The sequence below is a fragment of the Cyanistes caeruleus genome, chromosome Z, assembly GCF_971803275.1.
Source record: "Cyanistes caeruleus chromosome Z, bCyaCae1.hap1.1, whole genome shotgun sequence".
Taxonomy (NCBI): domain Eukaryota; kingdom Metazoa; phylum Chordata; class Aves; order Passeriformes; family Paridae; genus Cyanistes; species Cyanistes caeruleus.
In genome coordinates, this window is record NC_141732.1 from 76,519,013 (window position 1) to 76,541,778 (window position 22,766).

The 22,766-nt window shown below is 36.5% G+C and overlaps 2 long non-coding RNA genes across 2 annotated transcripts; one reads left to right on the forward strand and one right to left on the reverse strand.

Moving 5' to 3' along the window:
* Positions 1 to 1,336: 1,336 nt before the first annotated feature.
* Positions 1,337 to 8,917, reverse strand: LOC111941107 (uncharacterized). Its single transcript, XR_015280825.1, has 4 exons — positions 8,830 to 8,917; positions 5,548 to 5,657; positions 4,023 to 4,162; positions 1,337 to 2,768 (listed from the first exon to the last, which is right to left on the reverse strand). It is a non-coding gene; the product is annotated as an uncharacterized LOC111941107 (long non-coding RNA).
* Positions 8,918 to 9,172: 255 nt separating this feature from the next.
* LOC111941106 (uncharacterized) lies at positions 9,173 to 22,348 on the forward strand. Its single transcript, XR_002869853.2, has 4 exons — positions 9,173 to 9,255; positions 16,255 to 16,317; positions 19,105 to 19,173; positions 21,959 to 22,348. It is a non-coding gene; the product is annotated as an uncharacterized LOC111941106 (long non-coding RNA).
* The last annotated feature ends 418 nt before the right edge of the window (positions 22,349 to 22,766 follow it).

Sequence of the window (22,766 nt, forward strand, 5' to 3'; positions counted from 1 at the left end):
TGGTGAGAATGTCTGTGCCCACTCTGCCCATCCGACCTTGTGACAGTGTCTCAGTGTTGGTATCATGTGGAGAGGTGCATTTTAGAATCAGACACTGCAAAACACCATGATGACCAAATGGCAGGACCAGGATGCCCAAATTCACCTTGGCTGAGGAATTGCCTGGGCAGAGTACTCCTCAGCAGGCCTGGGGACTCATTAAGAATGAGCTTTTGTTGTTGGTTATAAATCAGTTCCTGGCTCTTGTCATGTCTAAAACTGGAGACAGATTTTAAAGGTGCAGAAGATGGAGCCCCTAGGCTGGATGTGGTGTTGATTTGAAAGAATGATGCTTCTTTCTGGGATGGTGTAAATATTCAGAGAAAAACAGAAAAAGAGAGAAAAAGGTGATTTGGCTTCCTTCTTAGCTGCACACCTGATACGGTGGTGTCAGTGAAACAGAACAAAACCAGAGCACTGCTGGATGTCTGAAACTCCAGACAGAGCAAGAAGAACTGGCTCTGTCAGAGAGGACCAGGGTCACACCATCAATTGGTGTATGTGTCAAGCACTGTGAAGAAGGGACCCAGTCCTGCCCTAGGTTGTCCCATCACCACACCATACTTTCTTGTCATGTCTTTTCCATTTTAGACCTTCATCAATTTACTCACATTTGTCTTTGATTCCTTGTAATGCTACTGCTATTCACGTCTTCTTTCCCTGGTGCCTCCCTGACCTGGTATGGGATGTGGGGTAAAAGTAGGGTGTGAGCAGGTATAAACTGGAGAACCTGCAATATCCTTAATGGAATTTGCAACAGCTATGAACCTGGTGCTCCATACTTTATCCCTGATTTATCATTTTTACAACATTTCACTGTGAGAGTTTATGGCAATTTATGTCATTACACAAATTATACAAATTGCCATTAACGGATGTAATGTACTATAAAGAATTGGAAGCATGAAGAAAAAAATTATTTGAATTTTTCTTCTGCATGTTTGCATTGCTTTATAGCTTAATTTATCAATTCAGTTAATTGAAATTTATATCATTAGAAGAAAATGCACTGAGGTGCTTTCTTTCCTCTTCTTTTTGTCTGGTTTTTAAATTATAGTTTCTTCTTTTTTTCTTTTTTTTTTTTCATTGGACCATAATTGCTGAACCTTTTCTCTGTCAAAGGAGATAAGGTGAAAATGACAACCATCATTCCTATCTCTCTCCCCAGAGACTGAACATATCACCTCTGTGTTAAATTTACCTCCACACATCTTTGCTTTAGGCTTGTGAGTTAATCCCAAACAGTCCCTTTAATTCTGAAAATATAACACATTTTGGAAGAGAAAAAAGCAGCCTATTTTAGTTGCTTAATCACTCCTTATATTTTAGACAACTTTCAGTCTCCAAACACAAATTATTTTCTGTCACTGAGTGGTTTATCCCAAAGCTTCCCCTCAAGTTATCAATTGTAAAATTATAGGGTGATATTAATTCTTCATTGCAGATGAACCTGGATTATTATTCACATTCTTTGTGCGATCTGCGCTACTAAAACATGAACCAAAAGGCCAGAAGAGTTGCAAAATCTAATGAGAGGAGGAAATTTACAACAATCTACAGACAATGGCTGTGTAAAGAAAAACAACCTCCATGCAAAAGGCAGGCTCACAGTATTTTCCATACTGCTTTCCCATTACACAGGCTTTCATTTGGAGGATTACAGGAAAGGTGAATTGAAAACATGTAAAGAGAATCTGTTTTTTGTCTTTCATATGTGACCTGTTCTCATACTGAATGAATCTGTGAGCCTGACAGAGAGAAAAAGGAAGAAACAAAAATACCAACTGCATAGCTGAACTCAGGAGATTTTACACGGCCTCAAAAGTAGTTTGGAATCACCCCAGTGCTAACAAAGCTATTTGTTCATATTATTATTACTGTTTTAAGAGCAGCTATAAATGGGACAAAAAGCTTGAAGTCCAGAAGTTACCAGGATTTTAAAAATTTTGCAAAATCCCTTTATATTCTGAGTTGTGCAGTATGTAGAAGTGACAGCCTGATTCATGTCTAGGACAGGAACATTTTCCCTGTGCCTGATTGCAATGGATTTAGCCATATAGACACTTCATGCATTTGTTCTAGGAGTATTGCCTCTTTAAATCACATTAGACTGTTTGCTTCAAAGACTGCCTTTTATGCTCATTAAGCACAGACTATCAATGCACAAAGGCTAAAAGGTTGTTTCCACCTTTGCATGAGGAAAATGTCTCAACACTAGCTGAGCAGGGCAAGCTTGTCCTCTCATGATGGGATTGAAGGCTGTTTCCTGGTGTGAGGATGTTTTTTCCTCCTGTTCCCAGCTCTTTCAGGGTCTTCTGCTTTTAGTACACTTTCTATACTGCAAATCTTTCTTCTCCTCGAGGGTCATCCACACCACTGGGCTATTGAGCAGGATTCATTCTTGGCTGCATCTCACTGGTCCCATCTTGCATATGGCTTACCCTCGGAGGAGGAAGAGATGTGAGCATCCATCTCTATTTCACACGAGTGCTCTGAGCGATGCAATGCAAGAAGGAACTGCTTCTCCTTGTTTCTAGATAAAAATAAATATATTTGCAGTGCCTGGGAGGTGAACTCAGCTTTGTCAATACATGTTGTACTTATCCAACCATTATCCTCAAGGACTGAAAAACTTTTTGGTGAAAGGTACACATTAGTTTTTGATTCTCAAACATCCAAAGACAGAAAAGGACCCCATGGTATTCAAAACAGCCATGATCGTGGTGCACCTGTTGAATAAGTGTAAAACAAATATGTAAATATTCAAACTTTTTTTGGTTAAAAGTTATGAGCTTGGAGATAACGACACTGCAATTCCTTTCAGCTAATTTTAGCCACACAGAAGTTGCTATCTACTTTATAAAGTTATTTGTATAGAATTTAAATTCAGTAGGGAGCTACAGAGAGATTTTTATATATTAGATTATTATCTTTCCCTGGCTTAGGTACTTCAATTTTAGCTAAATAAAATCAGGGGAATATATTTAATTTTAAATGTATATAAGCAAAGGTAAGGTTTTAAGTATTACCTGACACATAATGCTTCAAACCTTTGCCTACAGTAAAACTGAAAGGTTGATTTGGTTTAGAAATTTGCACTTTATTTTCTAATCTCTCAAGTCCAGATCTTTATAAAATCAGTGGGAGACAGGAATCCAAATACAGTGTCCTAGATTTTCAGGTCTTTCATTTATTTTTTTTTATTATTATACAGCCCTCATAAAAAAAAATCATATAACTCCATCATTATTAGTCTAGGATCCATAAAAAATCAATAAGGTTCTATAGGTCTACTGAAATAGTGAATTAGCTACAGATTAGTTAGCTCCAAACACCTGAGGAACTGAGAAATATTTGTGGAGGAAAATAGGAAGAAAAATAAAACATTAATTGACTTTGACATTCAGAGTCAGTAAAGCATAAATATACTTTCTTATCTATCCTGCTTGTTTTATTTCATTTTGATTTCTGCTCAGCTGACTACGAAGAACACTCTAAGCACAGTGCAAACTCTGTCCAAACAGTAAAAGTTATGGAGCAATGAGCAAAAACGCAAAAGTTAGGGCAAATGTTCAACTGCAAATGCAAAATCTTTTCCTCAAAGGATAAGTAAATTTGATGCAATTGCTTTTATTACTAATTTACTTCACTGCGCTTCAATGTGCACCTAAAATTCATCCATTGAAAATTTAGCCCATATGCACCACAATCAAAAAAATCTCTAGGGAAACGTGATCATATGCTGTGATGACTTCCTAGGGAGCAGCAAAAACAAAGGAAAAATAGGTACTACTATTTCCAGATAGGGAGGGTAAACTTGAGGGGGGAAAAAATTGTGAAAGCGAGTAACTTACAGCAAATTTCTTTACAAAGATAAAAAATATCCTGTAAAATGTGCTGAACAATATTACATAATTAGATCAGACTCATAGAAATTTTCCACTGAAATATTTTATTTCCCTATTGTTTTTCAAGAAACTTACTTGTTATAGTTTCAACTGCTGCAGAATAAACTTTCATGGCAGAGGGAAATTACGCCACCCATACAGCCAGTGACAGAGACAAATTTTCATGAACTCACAAAGTGGGCAGGAAGTTATTTGTCCCATCTAAGGATGTAGTCCTAAGAATTTTGAAGAAAAAAAAATGAAAATTGGGATTTCTCATTAGATTTTTTTTTTTTTTTTTTTTTAGCAGTAGATTAGTGTATAACATCTGCATTTTATCTTTGGCTGCTAACATGACCCATCTTTGAGGATTTGCTCGTAAAACAAAGGAGGTGTGTGGGAATGAATGCTAAAGATCTCTTGCATATAGAGAGGATCCTGAAGAATAAAAATGAGAGTAAAACATGATGAAATGGAGAAAGCACAAGTAATTTTTTTAATTTTTGCATTCACCTATTTCAGTTTTGTAGACTTCCTTGAGGAAGCCTGGGCCCTGGGATCAGTCAGCTGAGTTTATCCAGCAGCTAGAAGAATTTGTTTCAAACCCGTGTTTCAAACCCGTGTTTCTAGGCCAGCAGCTGCTCCTCTCTTTCTATATTAATATAGCTTTTTTGGGAGGTTGCAATAATTCCAAAATAGGGGGCAAAATAGAAGGTACAGGCAGATGAGGAGAATGAAAATACATTCAGTCAACCCTGCTTTTAAAGCTTTGCTGAAAGTTGTAAGGTTTTAGCCTGGAAGAGAGAGGCAGGGAGGCATATCCACTCTCCCAAGCATCAATAGATTTTTTTTTTCTTTCACATGACAAGAACCAATACAAACAGTCCTTGGATCCTTCACTGATTTTGTCAAAGGATGTTTTTGTTAGCAGCAATCTTGGAAGCAGTGAAGACAAGGGAACTAAGGCATTTCAGGACATCTTATGGAGTCCCATGATAATAAGGCTTCAGCATTACAGTTCTTAATGACTAGCCATGGGTTTGAAGCTGGTGCCCTGGAGGTGAAGAGCACATTTGCTCAGTCTAAATTTCTTGAATGCAACTGGTAAAACAACATATGTCATAACAATATGATGCTCAGTTCTGGATCTGAGCACAAGGATTTATTATAAAATTGAGGAAATTTTTGCATTCACATAGACTGGCACACCACAGACCAAACTGGAGTGCATTAATGAATAAGTACGTCCCACAGGTTTGTCACCCTCAATCCTTTGACTCCAGTACTGAGTGTGGATAGGTATCCTATTGTTGAAATAAAGCATCTAGAGAGCCAAGAATGCAGACAGTTATATTTCCTAACATTAGTGCATCGATTCAGCTAGTCTGACTTCCACAGTTTTATCCTGTGATCTCTGTCTAGAGCCCCAGAAATAAAGGAAAGGTATAAGTCATCAGAGTATCTCAATAACCTATGCATATCACACAATAATTCAATACTTAAAAGTACTTGCAAAACATTTTTTTACAATATTCTTTGCTAGGTACTTATTAAAGTCTCCCTTGACTTTTTTATTTTTTTTAAAAAAAATTCATTTATTTATTTATATTATTTTACTTACATGTTTATTTTAAATGTGTTTAGGCAAGTGAAACACTGAGTATCCAAAAGCCAGACCTAAGAGTCCTTGAGGGTGGCACAAGGCAGCTTGTCTCAATCTGTCATTTTTATCTATGAAAGAACAGGTGTGTATATATATATATATATATATATATGCTAATATGTAGAACATTTGTTATATCCCAAAAAGGAACAATATATTTTTTTACTCTTTTTAAGTTTTTCAGAACTTTTAAAACAGGGATTTAAAACATCTCTTCCTTCTTGCTTTGTTTGTATATAAACCAATATCAATCTTTCCACTTGTGGCAGAAATATTGGAGATTTCTAACACGTCTGGATTTTATCTCTGTCAGCAATACTCTGGTGGTAGTCTTTTCAGCTTCACTTCACTGGAGGTTAACCCATCCTTCAAATTAAATACTCTGAGCCTAATTTGGCCCTATGGGGAATTCAGAATGATTCACTTGACACCATCATCTTCTTTCTATCCTCAAAGTAGAAAATAAAGCCTGAAAGAAAGTCAAGTCTTAATAGTACTCCTCACTGTCACCTAACCTGAATGAATCCTTTCTTCCTAAAGCTTCTGGATGATTGTTATTTGCAGTTCTGTCAGAAAGTTAGTGATTCTGAGCTTTTTTGGAAAAAGGGACTTTTTCTGACTCAGGGACCTACCCAATGTGTCAGCTCCTGTCCTGGGCTGACTCCTACATCCTGTGAAATCCTGCAAAAGGAAAGCTATCCATGACCCCAGGCAGAGGAAAGCTAGACTCCCACTGCCACCCCAGCCATTTTCAAGTGCTGATTGAAGAAGTCTCAGTTAATTTCTCAATTAATTAAAAATGAAATTATTTTATGACATTAAGTGGAAAACAATGACAATTTTCTCACTCTTCTCATCCATTTCTTATCAAACTGTGTCTGCCAGAGGAGCAAAGATTATTTTCAGAGGTGCTGTTTTATATTTTTTATTTATTTTTATATTTTAGGGCCCTGAGCTTGATATACACTGTCACATTAGATCAAAAATAAAAATAAAGCATATTTCTGAATGGACAGGTTCAGTAAATGTCCATGAGACCACTCAAGTTAGTGAGTGCCACTCTCAGAAGGATGCTATTGACAGAGCAGGTATGAAGGAAGCAATTAATAAAACAGAAGTTGGGTAGGTACAACTAGTTTTCCCTACAGCTCCATACCTGGAGCATCACACATTTTATTCCCTGGATGCTTGCAGGAAACAAACCTGTGAACTAAGAGAGTTTATATCTGAGGCCAACCCTAGACTTAGAAGGTTGCATGAAGCAAGTACCCTGCCAAAGGGAAAAAAAAAAAAAAAAAGCCCACAGAAATTAAAAAAGGGGCTATAAATGTGATATTATTTGCAATGGAATAATAACAGGGAACATAAACATGAATCTGGGATATAGTGAGATCTCAGCTCAAGTTTTTGCAGCTTGCCACACAACCATACCATTATCTTAACACATTTAATTATTAATACCTCCATGGTGATGAATCAAAAGGGCTGCATTTGACTGGCACAGGATGGTAAGTGCTTTGAAAGTCATTATCCTAAACACAAAAAGATTTTGAATAATCCTTCAAAATGTCAAGGCACACATCACATCAGCAATTGTTAAATATTTCTTCTGAGGAAGAAGTTAATTTAAAGCACTTTTGATGTTTAATGCCACTCACGACGGCAGCTGAAAATTAACCCTCTGCATTTTCCTCCCCCAGACCTCCTCAGCCTCAGTATAATGTTCTAGGGTGGCAGGATATTTCCAACATATCTTATTAAAAAAAAATCAAGGGCAGCTTTAGGAAGCCTGAAGGATGAAAAACTGAACGAAACTTTTAAATCGATCTGCAGGAAGCAAGAAACTTGGAATATTTTCCTGTCAAATCTATCTATAAAATGGGCCCATTAAAATTCTCCTTTTACTGAAGATGATTCTCCTCCCTGCTGAGTGAATTTCACTGAGGAAATATCAAGCTCCTGGCAGGATGATGCCCCTACTTGTGGGAGGGATAAAGCTGTGTTTGGCAATTTTTGTAGCAATACCTACCCTTTGTTAGGTGGGTAGGAAGGAGGAGAATGTGTGCTGCAATAAACCTGTTTATACAGGTATCTATTGCTGCTAAGAGAAGAAAGTGGTTGAATTTTGTGATAAACACCCAGATAGCCATGAAGTTGTGAGCTGACCATGAGACCAAAGGAAATTTTTTTAAAAAAGACCCAGTAAAGATGTGAAACAAAAAATTTTCTTCCTTACTTCAACATTTTTGTTCTTATTCATTTCTCATTAAAATGGATGGAAGTTTTTCAGTCTTGGGAATAAAATTAATTCTCAGAATGAAATGGAAAGGGGAACTTGTCTGGGTGTTGCTCAGGGTTTGCCTTATCTAGCAAAATCATCACTTTTTAAAACTCACCAAATGTTAAATCAGAAAATATGCATTTTTGGGATTTTCGGGGATACAAAATGAATCACTGGCATGAACACTTCTTGTCTGCGGCTTTATTCTCCATTATTTTAAAATGTTTTCTTATTTTTCCGTCCATTTATCTAATCACTTCATGCCAAGGCTTATCAATGGTCAAAATATTTACAAACACTGTCAAGAGCAGAATATTTTCCATGATGCCTGGAACTTCTCCTCACCCTAACCTTAATATATCCTTTAAAGAGGTGTTTGGGAGATACTGTAAACAACAGCAAAACAAGGAAACAAGCAAGAAAGGAAACAAACAAACCTTTTAAATTTTATGGTTTGAAATATATGAGAAAAGAAAAGGAACAAAAAAAACAGCCAAAAAAATTTAGTCTATTTTCAAGAAAATATGTTCTCCTCAAATTTTGAGAGTAAGTCACTTGATGAAGCCAGACATAATGAAGTATGAAGTCCCAAAAACATAGTGAGATTCATTCTGACCCAAATGCCAAAACAATATTCAGAAATCCTAAATCCTTTTGCCTGAGTAAAATCTGATTGGAAGTCTTTGCTTCTTAGCAAAATTACTAGTCTGGTTGGGTTCGCAGAGTGGCCAGAAGCTATTGACTAGAGAAAATAATCTTTGATAGCAACCAAAAAAAACCCTAAAAAAATACAAGGATAAGTCTCAGTTAGGCTGTCTTGTATCAATGCAGAGGTATTGCTAATTTACCAGAAAAGACTGCTCATTTATCAGAAAGAGAAGGCGGGGGTCTGTGCATTGGGGAAGAGTATGGTGAAGAAATATGGTGAGGTAGCTGATGTTCTGCAGAGATCTTCTCACCTGTGGTATGATGCTTTCTACTGCAGTGTGAAACCTGTGTTCTTTATATAATCAGCATTTGATGTCAGTGTCAGTCTTTCAAGACTAATTGACTTGGTAACCGAGTGAAACCACCCACCAGTCAGTAAAAGTGTGCAGGCCTCAGGTAGGCCCTCTTGTCTGCCCTGCAGTCCCTGTCATGAAGAGTTAAGACACGGAAATTAAATCTTCTTGCTGCTGTTCTCTGCTCTTCACATACCCAGCTTATAATAAGCTGACTTTCACTCTCTCTAGCCCAATTAGGCTGCAGAATTCGCATTTGACTTTCCAGGATGACACCAGTATGTCCCGCTAATCCTGGCTCCTGACTTGCTGGTTGTGGCTTCTCTGTGGGAAGGGTTTACCTCAAAGCTGTGGACCTCCAAGACCGTCCTACCACAAGCACAGGTAGAGTACCCCTCTGGTTGTTCAGGATTTCTCTACATAAAAGATATATTTTTTTTTCCTTTCCAGATTACTTTGTTGATAGGAGGAACAGAAGTGAAGTCTCCAATGTAGAGAGCAGTGTCCACCTCCAGTGGAAAGCTGCACTGAATTTATCTCACAAAGTTAGACGTGCTGCATGTAGAAGATTGGAAATATAGAGAAAAAAGATAACACTCTGTTATATCATTACCAGAAGAAATATTTTATGTCAGGCATTAGTAGGCCTTTACCTCACCTGACAGGAAATAAGAAGGGAAATTCTAGGAAAGCTAGGAAAATATTTCATAAGGAGGTCTTTGAGGATTTTATAAAGTATGAATGTTAAATAGGTACATAATATATTTGAATACAAAATACAAATCAACAAAGACTTGCATCTGTGGAAGTTCCACCAGTGTCCTCACTATTAATTTATTTAGCTTTTACTTTCCTTTCAGAGATATTAAAATATTATTTACACACTTTTAGAAGCCCCTCAATGGCCATTTAATTGGCTTAATGAAGTCACAGAAGGAGTGGATGATTAACAAAAAAAATAATATAAGAGATCCTAATTCTAGGCTTAATATTCCTACATTAATCAATACTATCAAATTGGAGACATAATCTGGCACTCTATGGAAAACAAAAGAGCCAAGCAACATTTATATTTTATGAGTTTTGGAGAGTTTTTTTGCCATGGAAAGGCACTCAGTTTTTAAAGAGGCAGTTTAGGGAGACACTTTATAACCAACAAAGGAAAAGAAATACTAAAAAAAATACTGCTTTGATAATCTTGAATAGTGAAAACCTGCTAAGTTAAGGAAAAAGAAAAACCCCAAGTACAAATTCTTAAACACAAATTGAATGTTTTCTAATTAAACTGCCAGTGATGAAACAAAGCCATACAGGTGAATGTACTGAATTTAATTTTCAAACCCTGCAGACTATATCACATCTTTTTCACCTCCCAGCCATTGCAAACTGGGCAAGATTCTCAGACAATCGAGAGGGAACATTTAAGAAACCTAGTCCCACTGTAAATGTGTGAGTAGCTGATTTCCCAATAGGTTCTGCTGGATTATGTACTAAATTTATTTAATTGTGATGGAAGACTTCTTTTAATATTCCATTACACAGACAACAGTAGTATTAAGTAGTTAAGTAACATTCTTCATGATAATGTGTCCTTTTTTTGCTTAGGAAAAAAAAAACATACATCAGTGTTTTGCGGTTAGTTTGGTATCCATACTATCCATACTAAAATCTTTGGCCTTTATGACAAAGATAGAATTGAGTGCCAGGCATTATGGATTTAGGGACTTGAGTTTGGTTGCTCTGAGTGAAGCCACCACTGTCTTCCACAGGTTTGTCCCTTCAAAAGTCAGGAGAGCTCAATGCAGTTATGAAAATGAAAACTCTGTGTCCTATGAATTCCAAGGAGGGATCCTACCTTCAATTCCATCATCGCCCATTCACAATGTCACCAAGGAGACAAGCTAGAAGGCAGCCCTGTCTAACTGGGCCATATCTGAATCAGCACAATGCCTATTTGGTAAGCAAACCCACAGCACCCTAAAGGATACACCACTCCCAGTAAAGCAGAATTGGCCTCATCAGATTGTCCCTCATGCCTTGGGATCCCCTATAAGAACTTGGGTGCAGACACACAGGCACAAAGCAGGCAAAAGTGGGAGAAGTGTGTGTGCATTACCCACCAAGAAAATTCTAATCTCACCTGTCATTCACAAGGAGGCTGTAATATCCATGGAAATGTGTTGTAGACTTTGCTGCTTTTATTCTGGAAGTGTTTAGTGCATTTACATTTTCTATGAAACTCAATCATCTTTCCAGCTTTTCTTTTTGAACCTTTTATTTTTCCCATTAGTCTGTTAATAATTGTTGCTTTCCTGGCATTCTTGTTCTGTTAGGTTATTATGCATTCCTCAGCATTCTGAAAAATGAAAAATGGAAAAAATCACATGCTTTTCAGCTGACTTAACACTGCGTAAAATGCTGAAATTATTAATTGAACATCTTGATTATAAATTAGGTGGAAATAATGTTGAAGAAGCAGCCCCTAGTCATATAGGGCTTATTATTAGGGCTACATACTGAATGATTTGAATTCTGTTCTAGTAGTGGTAAATATAGTTATTATGGAAGAATGTGAGCTCGTGGATTTTGGCTGAATGTCAGCTGAATCAAGCAGAGTATTTCATCTATAATTTAAAATTACATGTCCTAAAACAATGTCTGTGTTATCTCCTGCTTCCACCCTTCCAAGAGTAACGTGGTTATGATCTTACATGAGATAAGGAAATTATTTCAGCCACTGCAGAATAACTAATTGCCAATAATACTGTTGTCAGCTGTCCCTGTGTGCAGCAGCACCCTACTGTGCTAAGCTCAGTAGACTCACAACACAAAGTTTGCAGTGCATTTATATGATGACTGAGGAATTGCAACAGTTATGGCAGATTTCATCATTAATGCTGGTGATGTTAGATGACCTTATATAGTTTGTTTGGATGCCAGACTCATTAAGTGGAAAGATATTATCCAGACTTCATGGGTGCAGCTTTTACTCCCCAAGCGTATTTAGCAGGGCCAAGGTTTCATGATAAGAGTCGCTCAGTCGATACCATGCAGTTTAATGCTGCCTCATAAGTCATAATTTCTTATCCCCCTGATTTAGCTTAGTGTTACAGATTGTATGGACTGATTGATCTGCTGGACTATCATTTGTGCTTTAGTCTGTGCAACACTGACCTTGGTAGAGTCCCAGGCTGTCCAAGCCATTTAGGCACTACCATAATAGATATGTTAAGCAACAGCTACAATTGTTCTCGTCCATCCAGGTAGGCTTGGAGCTCAAGATCTGCTGCTTGACAAATGTGCTGCTCACCACCACCACAGCAGCGTGAGGGAGCCCTATTCATCTTAACAAATAATGCAAAAGTGAAGGTGTATCTGATTTGAGGGAACTGAAAGGTCCATCTATGTTTGTTTGAGGGCTCTAGAGGGTTAGGGGAAGGGTTTGCCTGAGAGGTTAAGAGCTTATCTCTGTCCTAGATTGAAGAAAACTCTTAAATCTGAAAAGCTTTTTCCTTGAGGGTGCAGAAATATGGTGAGACCTTCATTATTTCAAATTTCAGATAACACTATTTCTCACTATTTTCTTCATCTCCTTTCAACTGTAACCTGTTTCTCCTCTCAAATAAGAAAAACATCCTGTGGTAGGTCGCAATCCTGAGCTGTCACCTGGTAATCTGTTTTAATTTCCTGGCTCTTGTTGTTCATCTGAGAGTTCTAGACTCAGTTATGTAAGTTGTTTGCTGGAAGCAAATCACAAGGAGAGGAGGAGGGTTTTTTATACCTGTGAAGGACACTCTGTACCCCCCTGGGTTGCTCCTCGTAACCTAGAATCTCCTTCTGGACACACTGAGATATGAGAATCCTCAGGAAAGCAGGGCTGTGGCATATTCTTCAGTGCAGAAATAACATATGGAAGAGTATCCAGGAACATGTACACAAAAAAGCAAACATTTTATACATTTTCCTCTCCTTCAAGACCTTCTCCACATCCATATGAAATAAGCCATACTTTATCAATAGCCAGATAAAGAAATAAGGAAATAAGTTCTGAACTAAAAAAACAACAAACAAAACAAAATATTCCAAGTAAAATATATATCTGCAAAATGATCCTTCCTTAGTTCCCATGTGAAAAAGTTTAGGCAGTTGTAGATTAGAGAAGATACAGTGTTTTAACAAGAACCACAAATTGGAAGAGCAACTTGACAAGTCATAAAACCTTAACAGATTTCTGTGGTTATTCCTGTGCAATACTATCAAACAATCTTTACCTAAGAAGATCCAATGCTTCAGAAGGGATCAGGATGATGTCAGGGCATTTTTTTTATAGGTATCTCACCCACATGGCCTCAGTGGGGATGCCTGGAGGTGTGTGTTCTAGTGATTCTGTTAGGGAGGACAGGCTCTTGTTTTACATGTATTTAAATGCTGGCTGTGGGTAACAACTGAACAAACCATGAAGACCAGCAGATTGCATTCTGAGGCACCATTCCACGAATTTTAGGTGAAGTAGAAAAAAAAATTCACTTGACTGACAAGGGCAGATTGCCTTGTATCTGCTTTACATCATGGGTTGTCAAACTAGCGCAAAAACGTTACATGTGGCTTGAAAGTTGCTGAATAGTGGATTATTTTCCTGGTCTACACCTTCAGACATTTCAGATGGTTGTGGGAAACATTTATCCATGGACCCTAAAGTTCTAACTTTCAGGAAAAATGTGCAAGGAGGTCTGCTGTAGTCAAAAGCAGCAATAGAGCAGCCTAATATTTTCCAGAAAATACAGAATCATAGAATTGTTTAGGTAAGGAAAGACCTCAAAGGTCACTGAGTTCAGCCATTAAACCAGCAGCGTGTTCACCACTAACCCATGTCCTCAAATGCCAATCCACACCTTGCTCACTTTCAGAGATGGTTAGTCCACCACTTTGGGCATTTTGTTTCAATGTCTGAAAACCCTTTCAGTGAAAAAATTGTTCCCAACATTCAAGCTAAATCTCCATTGTGCAACTTGTGGCCTTTTCCTCTTGTCCTGACAAATACAGGATCCTTTTCTTACTCTTTATATTACCTGATCTTCTCACTTTGGCTGTCATAAGCATGTGTTATCTGTTTCAACAGTTCACGCATTTGACACCCCATTCATGGTATGGCCCAAAATAATGTAAAATTCTCCTCTAGATTAAGGAAGACCTGCAGAATGTGCTGACTATCAGCTTCTCTTCATGCTTTTCCAAAGGTGCAGTTAAATACATAAGCTTTTCCCTCACTGATAAAACTTTATTCTGGACTTACAAGCTTCCCAGGAACTTGGTTTATGGCTATTTCTTTGGTTCTAGGTGTTAAATCAATTGACAACCTTGAGGTAGGAGGGAATTGTGCTAAAATAACTGATAAGTTATTTTTGTTGTATTTCTATTGTTTCCCTAGTTAGTGTCATGAGATACCAACTTTTAGGAAATAAAAAACAAGAGTAAGCTTGTTGATAAATGCATTCATTAGAAATCCTCAAAAGAGTTGCAGATGAAAAAATAGAAATGTTTCAAATATTTGTTAAGAAATGGAAGCTTTCAACATAGTGTTGTCCAGAATAATTTGGCTTGGCTGTCTGTTCACAAACAATAATTTTTTTTTGCCATATCCAAACACCAGTACTGAGGTACTGGAGAATGAGGTTTCTGTCACAAAGAGGCAAGACTGGTATAGAGCTATTAATCAGTCAACAACTAATGTGTTTGTAGCTCTATGCCTCTTCCACCAATTCTACAAATTTATACCACAATTTTTTTGCTGTAATTATGGAGTAGGAAATCAGCATGGTAACATTCCCTTGTATTGGTATCTATATCTGGTCTTACAATATTTTTATATGGACAATTAGCCTGAGGATTTCTAAATACTAAATATCTTCTTGTGAAATGCAAGATGTTTTTTGTTTTGTTTTGTTTTGGGTTTTTTTAAGTTGTTATTCAGGTTTTTGAATGTAGATTCTCTGCTGTAATATGAAAAGTATTCTGAAAATATTTTAGAAATTTGAAGTTACAATAAAAGATATCATGGCTCATCCATCTGGTTCCTTTATCAGCCTGTGTTAGCTCCAAATGCTCCAGAGGAAAATGAAAAAAGACCAAAATTATCAGGAGCAGTATGTTCCAAGATACACATCATAAAACACAAGTGGATGAAATGATGCTCCAATATGTAGTTGTTGTTTTTTAGCATGAATTGCAATACTTTATTTCCACGAATTGCAATACTTTATTTCCTCAGCTGTTTTTCTTTGCACTTAATATTTAAGGCATAAAAAACTTGGCATGATGATTGCCACTTATTGTCCATTTTGTTGTGTTTTTTTTTTTTAATACTCTGAACCATGTATCTAGCAATGGCTGGCACAATATATTTGTGAAAAGGGTATGCAAAAAGGAGTAAAAAAGAGTGTAAAAAGAGTTCCAGATTCTAAAAAGGCATTTGAATACCTAGAATCATTGAATCATAGAATTTTTTAGGTTGGAAAAAAGCTTTAAAACCATTGAGTCCATTGAGATTGCCACTTCCCTATGCAGTCTGCCCCAATGCTTAATAACCCTCTCAGTGGATTGATTTTCCCTAATGTACACTCTAAAATTTGGTGCAGGTTGAGGCCATTTTCTCCTTTTAAAATCTTTTTCTTATGTTGGAGAAGAAGCTGACTCCTACATTTCTACTATCTCCTTTCAGATGGTTTAGAGAGGGGTGCGGTCACTCCTGAGCCTCCTTTGCTCCAGAGTAAACACCCCGGGCTCCCTCAGCTGTTAGTCATAACAATTTATTTTCCAGACACTTCTCCAGCTCCATTGCTCTCCTCTGGACATGCTTCAGCCCCTCAATGTCCCTCCTGTCATAAGGGCCCCAAAACTGACCCCGGGACTCAAAACTGGGCCTCAGCAGTGTGCAGGACAGGGGTACAGTCGCTTCCCTGGTTCTGCTGCCAGACCATCGCTGTCAGGTGTCATTGGCCTTCTTGGCCACCTGGGCATTCACTGGCTGCTGTTCAGCTGCTGCCAACCAGCATTTCCAGGTCCTTTCCCCACTGGGCAGCTCTCCAGACACTCTACCCCAGCCCAGAGCTGCAGAGGGGTGTTGCGAACCAAGAGCAGGATCCAGCAATTGGCCTGGCTGAACTGGTTTCAGCCCTCTATCCCATTTGCCCAAATTCCTCTGGATTTAATGAGATATAAACTGCATTCCTATTATCTTTTTCAACATCAAGTGACTCCTGTTATCTTTATTTCACCTTCAGTATCTTCTGTTTGTAGAAGGAATTTGATGCAGTGAAAAATCAGAAGTGGAAGTAGAAAATATTCTTTTGTTCTGAGATTTTTTTTTCTTTCTTTTTATACCAGGTAGAGTTGTGTATGTTCCTCGCCAAATTGCTGGGAAGGAAGGAATCTGCAATATAACAGAAAGTTAGACTTTGCATTTTAAAATAGAACCAAGGCTTCTTTGATACTTGAAGAGTATAGATTAAATGGAACGATTTTATTAAATAAACCACATACTGGAGTGCTGGGGAAGTTCAAAAAGTCACATGTGGGATTTCAGCTAATTTGGTATTTGAAATGGTAAGTTGGATATGCTTTCAAACAAAGGAAAAAGCATCTAGGCTAAACAGTATGACAAGTAAAATACAAACACTCAGTATGGTATTCCCTCCCTTAAATTTTATCTATCTAAATGTGACGTATGCATTTTAAGTTGAGCGTTAAGACACCTTGTGTACTCAGCACAGAAAGGACTTCCAGATGGACAACAAAATTCATGAACAACTAATGAATCAACAAGAAGATATCTAAGATGGGAGTGGAGAGATGAATCACTTTCTTCCAGCAACTGCTTTTCACCATTGACTACAAAGAAAGTCTGGAATCACAGTGTAAATTCGATGTCTAACACTGATAAAATTAAATAAGATGAGTCCTACCCTAAATATCTACCACCCCATAAGTTCTTTTCATTGTTGTTAATGGTTGATTTCACTTTTAGCTCTTATATACTTGCAAATTGCTCTTGCTCTCTGCTTTTCTATACATCAGGGGAATATTTATACAGAGTAAATAAATATTTTCCAAATTACAGGAAAATAATTTTACTGTGTATTTTTAAAGAGTTTACATAAAGCTCATCTAATAAACTTTATCTCTCAGTTGTTGGAATGTTAGAGGAAATACAGAAAAGGTGGATTTTTCCTTCTAACCTGTTTAGAACTGTAAACTTGCTAAACTTCTTTATTCCTTATTCACAGATATAAACCAGAATTTTCAAGGATTTGCTTTTCAGAGATTATTTCTGTTCTGAAAAAAAAAAAAAAAAAAGATTCCTGTAAACAACAACCCAGAGTAAATCAACATATTCTTTGGATTTTTGATTTATAGCAATGAACTGTTTTGTGTAAATCAACTGATGATCCTCAAAGAAAGGTGCCCTGAGGCTTTAAGGCAACTGAGACTCTGCTCAGAAGCCAACTTCAAGTGAAGCAACCTGGTTGAAATATCATCTTCCCAGTTTGAGCAAGCTTTTCATTTTTAATTGAAAGTAGGAACACTGGGCTAGAATATAAAAGGCCTCTCAGTTCTCTGCCAAAGCCCCATGACACCACACATCAGCACCTTTTTTTTTCTTTATTTATCAATGAGTTAATTTACAGTTTTGGAGGGGAAATGTATAGCTGGATGTATGCCACAGCGTTCTGACGTAATATAACCCCTGGTAGCTCCCTTTGCCAGTGGTTGAACACATGCTGCTTAGTTCATGATTTAGGTTCAGCTTCAGCGTGTTATTATGATGCAAGTGAACATAAGTGAACAGTAGAGAGGATTACAGAGTAATTTAAAATGTGAATTTATATATTTATATATACATGCATAAGAATATCTTTATTTATTTAAAAAAAAAAATATTTTCTTTCTTGTGAAAGTTTTGGAATTCTTATTTTCACTGGAACCCAAATAAAGTTTTTGCTGTTGTGCATATTTTCTGTAAGATTTCATGCTGGGCAAATTATATCCACAGCAGTAGAGCATCAATGAGAGGCAGGGAAGCAAACAATTTAATCACAGAAAGAATTCAGAGCAGGTATATAACCTTGTGCATTTTTCATCCCACCTGCCTGAAGGTCATTATATCTCAACTGGGAAGTACAGAAGAAACTCTGTACTGTGAGGACAGACACAGAGTTACAGAATCATTAAGGCTAGAAAAGACCTCCAAGATCACTGAGTCCAGTTATTAAGCCGATGTCACCAAAATCACCACTAAAAGATGTCCCTAATTGCCACTTCCATGTGCCTTTGAACATTTTAAGACATGGTGACTCCAAGAATGATCCAGGATAATTACCCCCAGCTCCCTCAGCTGCTCCCATTGGATGGTAACAAATGTCACCTGCAAAAGCTTTTCTTGAGCAAGAAGAAAACAAACATAAACTCGTCCAAACGAAAACTAACCAGATAAAAAATAAAATATCAGAAACCCACTAGATATCCCAGATATTGGAAGCCCACTTTCCTTTGTCTTGCTTTTGGTAAAAGTTTTAAATACAGATTTGTAGAAGTACATCCTTGATGAATTTTATCTCAAAATACCAATCCTTCAACGACTTTTTAGGATGATTGTTTGGGAAATATGGAACTATTTTTTTTTTTTTTCTGGTTGATAGTAAGTGATGCAGGTTGTAACAGATAATGGCATTAGTCTCAAACATGTTGTTCAAGTGGCCAAGACTTGCAGTCCAGTACTGAAATCCTCACATATTTTGGATGAGCAATCCTGTTTAAGCAGTAAGGGATATTTTTCTCTTAAGAAGGAAAAGTTAAAACAAATTACCAAAAACGATATTTTTTTTTAAAAAAAGAGAAATTTTCCCCTTCAAAAACATATACCAATCATCAAAGAATTTGTGGAACCACAGATTTTAGTGGTTTCTTCCCATATGCCAAAAATTCAAGTGTATTATTAAAGCTGTAATATTAAAATGAAAATAAAAAAAAAACAATCTTTCTCCTGAAGCTTTTCCAAACAGTAAATACATTTATTTATCAACCTGCAGTATCAGGTATACCTGCTCCCAATGGACTCACTTAGTACCAGGAATTATTGCTGAACAAAAAGCTTATTTAATCTATTATGGGTCAGAATTTTTATCAAGCTGCTTAATTAGTGTTCGCTCCCTCTCTCTCCCTTTTTTTTTTTCACAGCTTAATGAGGAGTTTCATCACTCCTGCCAAGATGAGTCGAGTGTTTTCAAGCAGATGAGTGTGATCTAAGTAAATATGCAATATGATGTATCTTTCTTGTATTTTTCATTCAGAAGTAGGGTCAAAAGCTTTATTAGTTCAATAATGTTTCAGAGAGCTGTTTAAAACTTTTAGTAAGAACATGATAACACACACATGACCTTTATCAAGCTAGAGCCTCCTTAAAAGTTAAATTAGATGTTTAATGAAAATTAGACATGTAGGCTCCTTATAAAACTTTCAGATGTATTTATATGAAATAAACCCCATTTTTGGAATGTCTTTCATCAGGGAACTGCTTTCACATTCTAACATTTTAATTGAAATTATTTGATATCAAATGGGACAGGGAATTGGGATTAGCATCTCAGTTGTTCCAAACAATGACCTCATTTGTTATATGGAAAACATTCTTTGATGAAAATACATGAAGAAATAATAGGACTATGTTAGGGTAAACAAGTAAGTCAGCAGGGTTTTAAATAATTACTCCCCTAATTAAAAAAATATAAAAATACTGTAATCCTGACACAGCTATCTGGCATGAATAGACTACACCTAAATTATATAGGTCTGAAAAATAATAGTAGCTGAAAAGGACCTAACTTAATGGAAAGTGTCATCTGTGATCTGTGAAATAACTGTGACTTATACTTGCAGCACGGTTTCTACCCCTGTAGCCTGGATTTGCTGAAGTTTTTTGTCAGCCTGTATGGTGTGTGATCCTGCTCAGCATTGTATCCAACACTAAAAATGCAACTTTGCATTTGCTAAGTATCAAGGTTCTGGGAAGATAAACCACTGCAACCTCACCCTTGTACTGCAACAACCTACTTCAGCTGAAGTTGTTGGAAGTTTTTCCTCCCCCAGGTTTCAGCATTTCTACACATTTCCTGTAGAGCATTTTCCTTAAAACCCTAGAAGACATAAATCCACAAAGGTCTATTTATTTTGTATTTTGGTGGTGTAACCCTATTGTATGCTCATTGAGAATCTCTTCCCAAAGAATTTCTATCAACTACACACACACACACAAAATTGTGCAAGATCATGCTTTCAATGAAATCAGTGCAAATATTATTATTGACTTCAACACCAGCAGCATTTTAATCACAGAAGGTTTTTAACTCAGAGTTTCCCACTAGCTTAAGAGAATAACTCAGTGAAAAAAGATGGTAAAGTGATCAAACTTTGCAAAATCATTCACTAATTATAATATCATGTATCTTAAAAGTATAACAGACAAGTTAGGTGCATAACATCTGTAAACAAAGGAAAAAAATCTAAATATTTATGGTGAATAAATACTAATTTATTTATTAATTTTTTATTTATTTATTGTAAGTAAATACTCTCAAGATAATCATAATAGAACTTTCTGATGAAATAGCCAAGGAATATAGGTTAAAAAAAAGAAAAAAAAGCTTCATTATCCACATTTAATTTCATAGATTATCTGTAAAAAGACAGGTTGCTTTATGGGAAAGCAAAATAAGTCTTACATTTACATCATTGTTTTGTTGTTTTTTCTCTGGAAAGCACAGAGAAAAAAGGCTTTTCAGAAAGGAGAAGAAAACCATGTAGGTGAAAAACAAACTCTCTTACAGGCAATCAGATACTGTTTATAAAAGTTTCTTTCTGCAGGTGGAAAAATATTGAGCTAAACCCCCAACCTTATTGAAACAGAGTCAAGAGATTATGAATAACCAATCTCTGAGGAGTCAGAAAGCATACATGGGATTTCTGTTTGAACAATGATCTAATCTGTGCTTTTATTACTTACTATTGGTAAAATCCTGGCTCTGCTAAAGTCACACTGACAAAACAATGTGATTTTGCTCCACTTTAATTGTATTTCCCTTTCAAAATATGCATGATCATTCTGGAGTTCTGGAGATGATAGAGTTTTGTTCATGTTCCCTAAATTATATGAGCCTGAATTAGTAGCAGTAAGATGTACCCCTCATTTATTTTTACTGATTCTGTAATACAGGAGCAGAAAAAAATAGAATGCATCTTATTTGGGAGATAATTGTGATGCTCTCTTAAGGTAGAGCTACACTTTTATTTCATGAAAAATACCCTTAACTCTCTGCAAATCAGCATAATACAAAAAGGCATTTTTTTTGTTTTTTTTTAATGCCATCTATTTTCTATATTCAGATTACCAAAAAGATCCAGAAAAAGAATAAAATAAGACCTATACAAATACCTTTTATAATTAGGTGAGCAGAGAGAAACCAGAGGTGTCCCATTCTAAGAAATGGGACATTCCTTAGAATAATACCCTTTCATTTTAAATAATTAAAATTTCCTATAGACCACAAAAATAATTTTAAAATCACTAAAACACATAAACATCCTTGTCTGTCTCTCCATCAATCCATTCCTCTCCCAAAAAGACCAAATTTCTCACTGTCTACACAGAATTTGTTTGATTTGAAAATTGATTACTCTGGTATAATTTAAAATGTTAAAAAAGTATTTACTCTCTAGCTATAAGTGGGACTATGCTTTAGAGCCTATGAATATATGCTTTAAATATTTAGGACGCAGGTATCCATTGATCACATGAAGTCATACCAGCAGCTGTGTTCTTTCACAGAGATGGCAATTTCCTGATAAATTCAAATTATACAACATTCTGAAGTCTTTATGAAATTAAGAGAGCCATAAAAATGTAAGACAATCTCAGACCACTGGTCAGCCATAATGTGTTACATAAAGTCACCATCCTTATGGCAAATGCCTGTAAAAATAACACAGGTCATATCAAAGTCTTCAGTAGCTAGTGACTTTGTTTACTCCATTTCAGGTGCCAGGGTGGATGCAGTCCAGCCCAGGAAGAATGAACTGGCATAGATGGAATGACAGACATTAGGCATAAGTACTTTTTATATCAAGCCTTTGGCAAGTTACTTGTTGGAAAAATCTGTTCTCATGAACACAATCCAAAATCTGCAAGTTGTGCTACTAAGGCATATGATAACTTCTAATATCCAGGGATATGCTAATACATACCATCCTGGGATATGCCAAACCATTGCCAGGATAATGGCTCATTTCAGATGCCAGTCAAGGTCCTTTTGACAGCCTTAGGGCATTTCAGTATAAAAGCAGCTTTGACTGGGTTGTTCAGAGTAGCACATCTTTTATCTTCCCCCATCCCCCCAAACAGAAACTGTAAATAAACTTTGAATGAAAAGAGGATGGATGCATTTATTGTTCTGGCTTTGTTTGTTGGTTTTTCTCTGGGTTTGTAAGGATTTTGTTTATTTGTGCTTTTAATATCTCCACATGTTGCATCTAACAAAAAAAAATTTTACTAATATTTATAGAAAATAGTAGCAGACACCAACATAATAAATACAAACATAATAAAAAAATAAAGAGGTAGAAGTAAGGTTTTGTAGTTTGGGTTGTTTCAGAATATTAAAGCAAAAAGGTTACTGGAGAGGAAAACAACAGATTCCATGTGACTATTTGCTACACATGGACAATTTTCAATGAAATCTTAAGGTTGGTGGGATGCTTTATTCACAACGTATTAGCGAGCTCTCAGTTATTAGATTATGTACCAGATAAATTGCCTCATGTATGCCTGAAGGTGCAGGAAGTTTAAT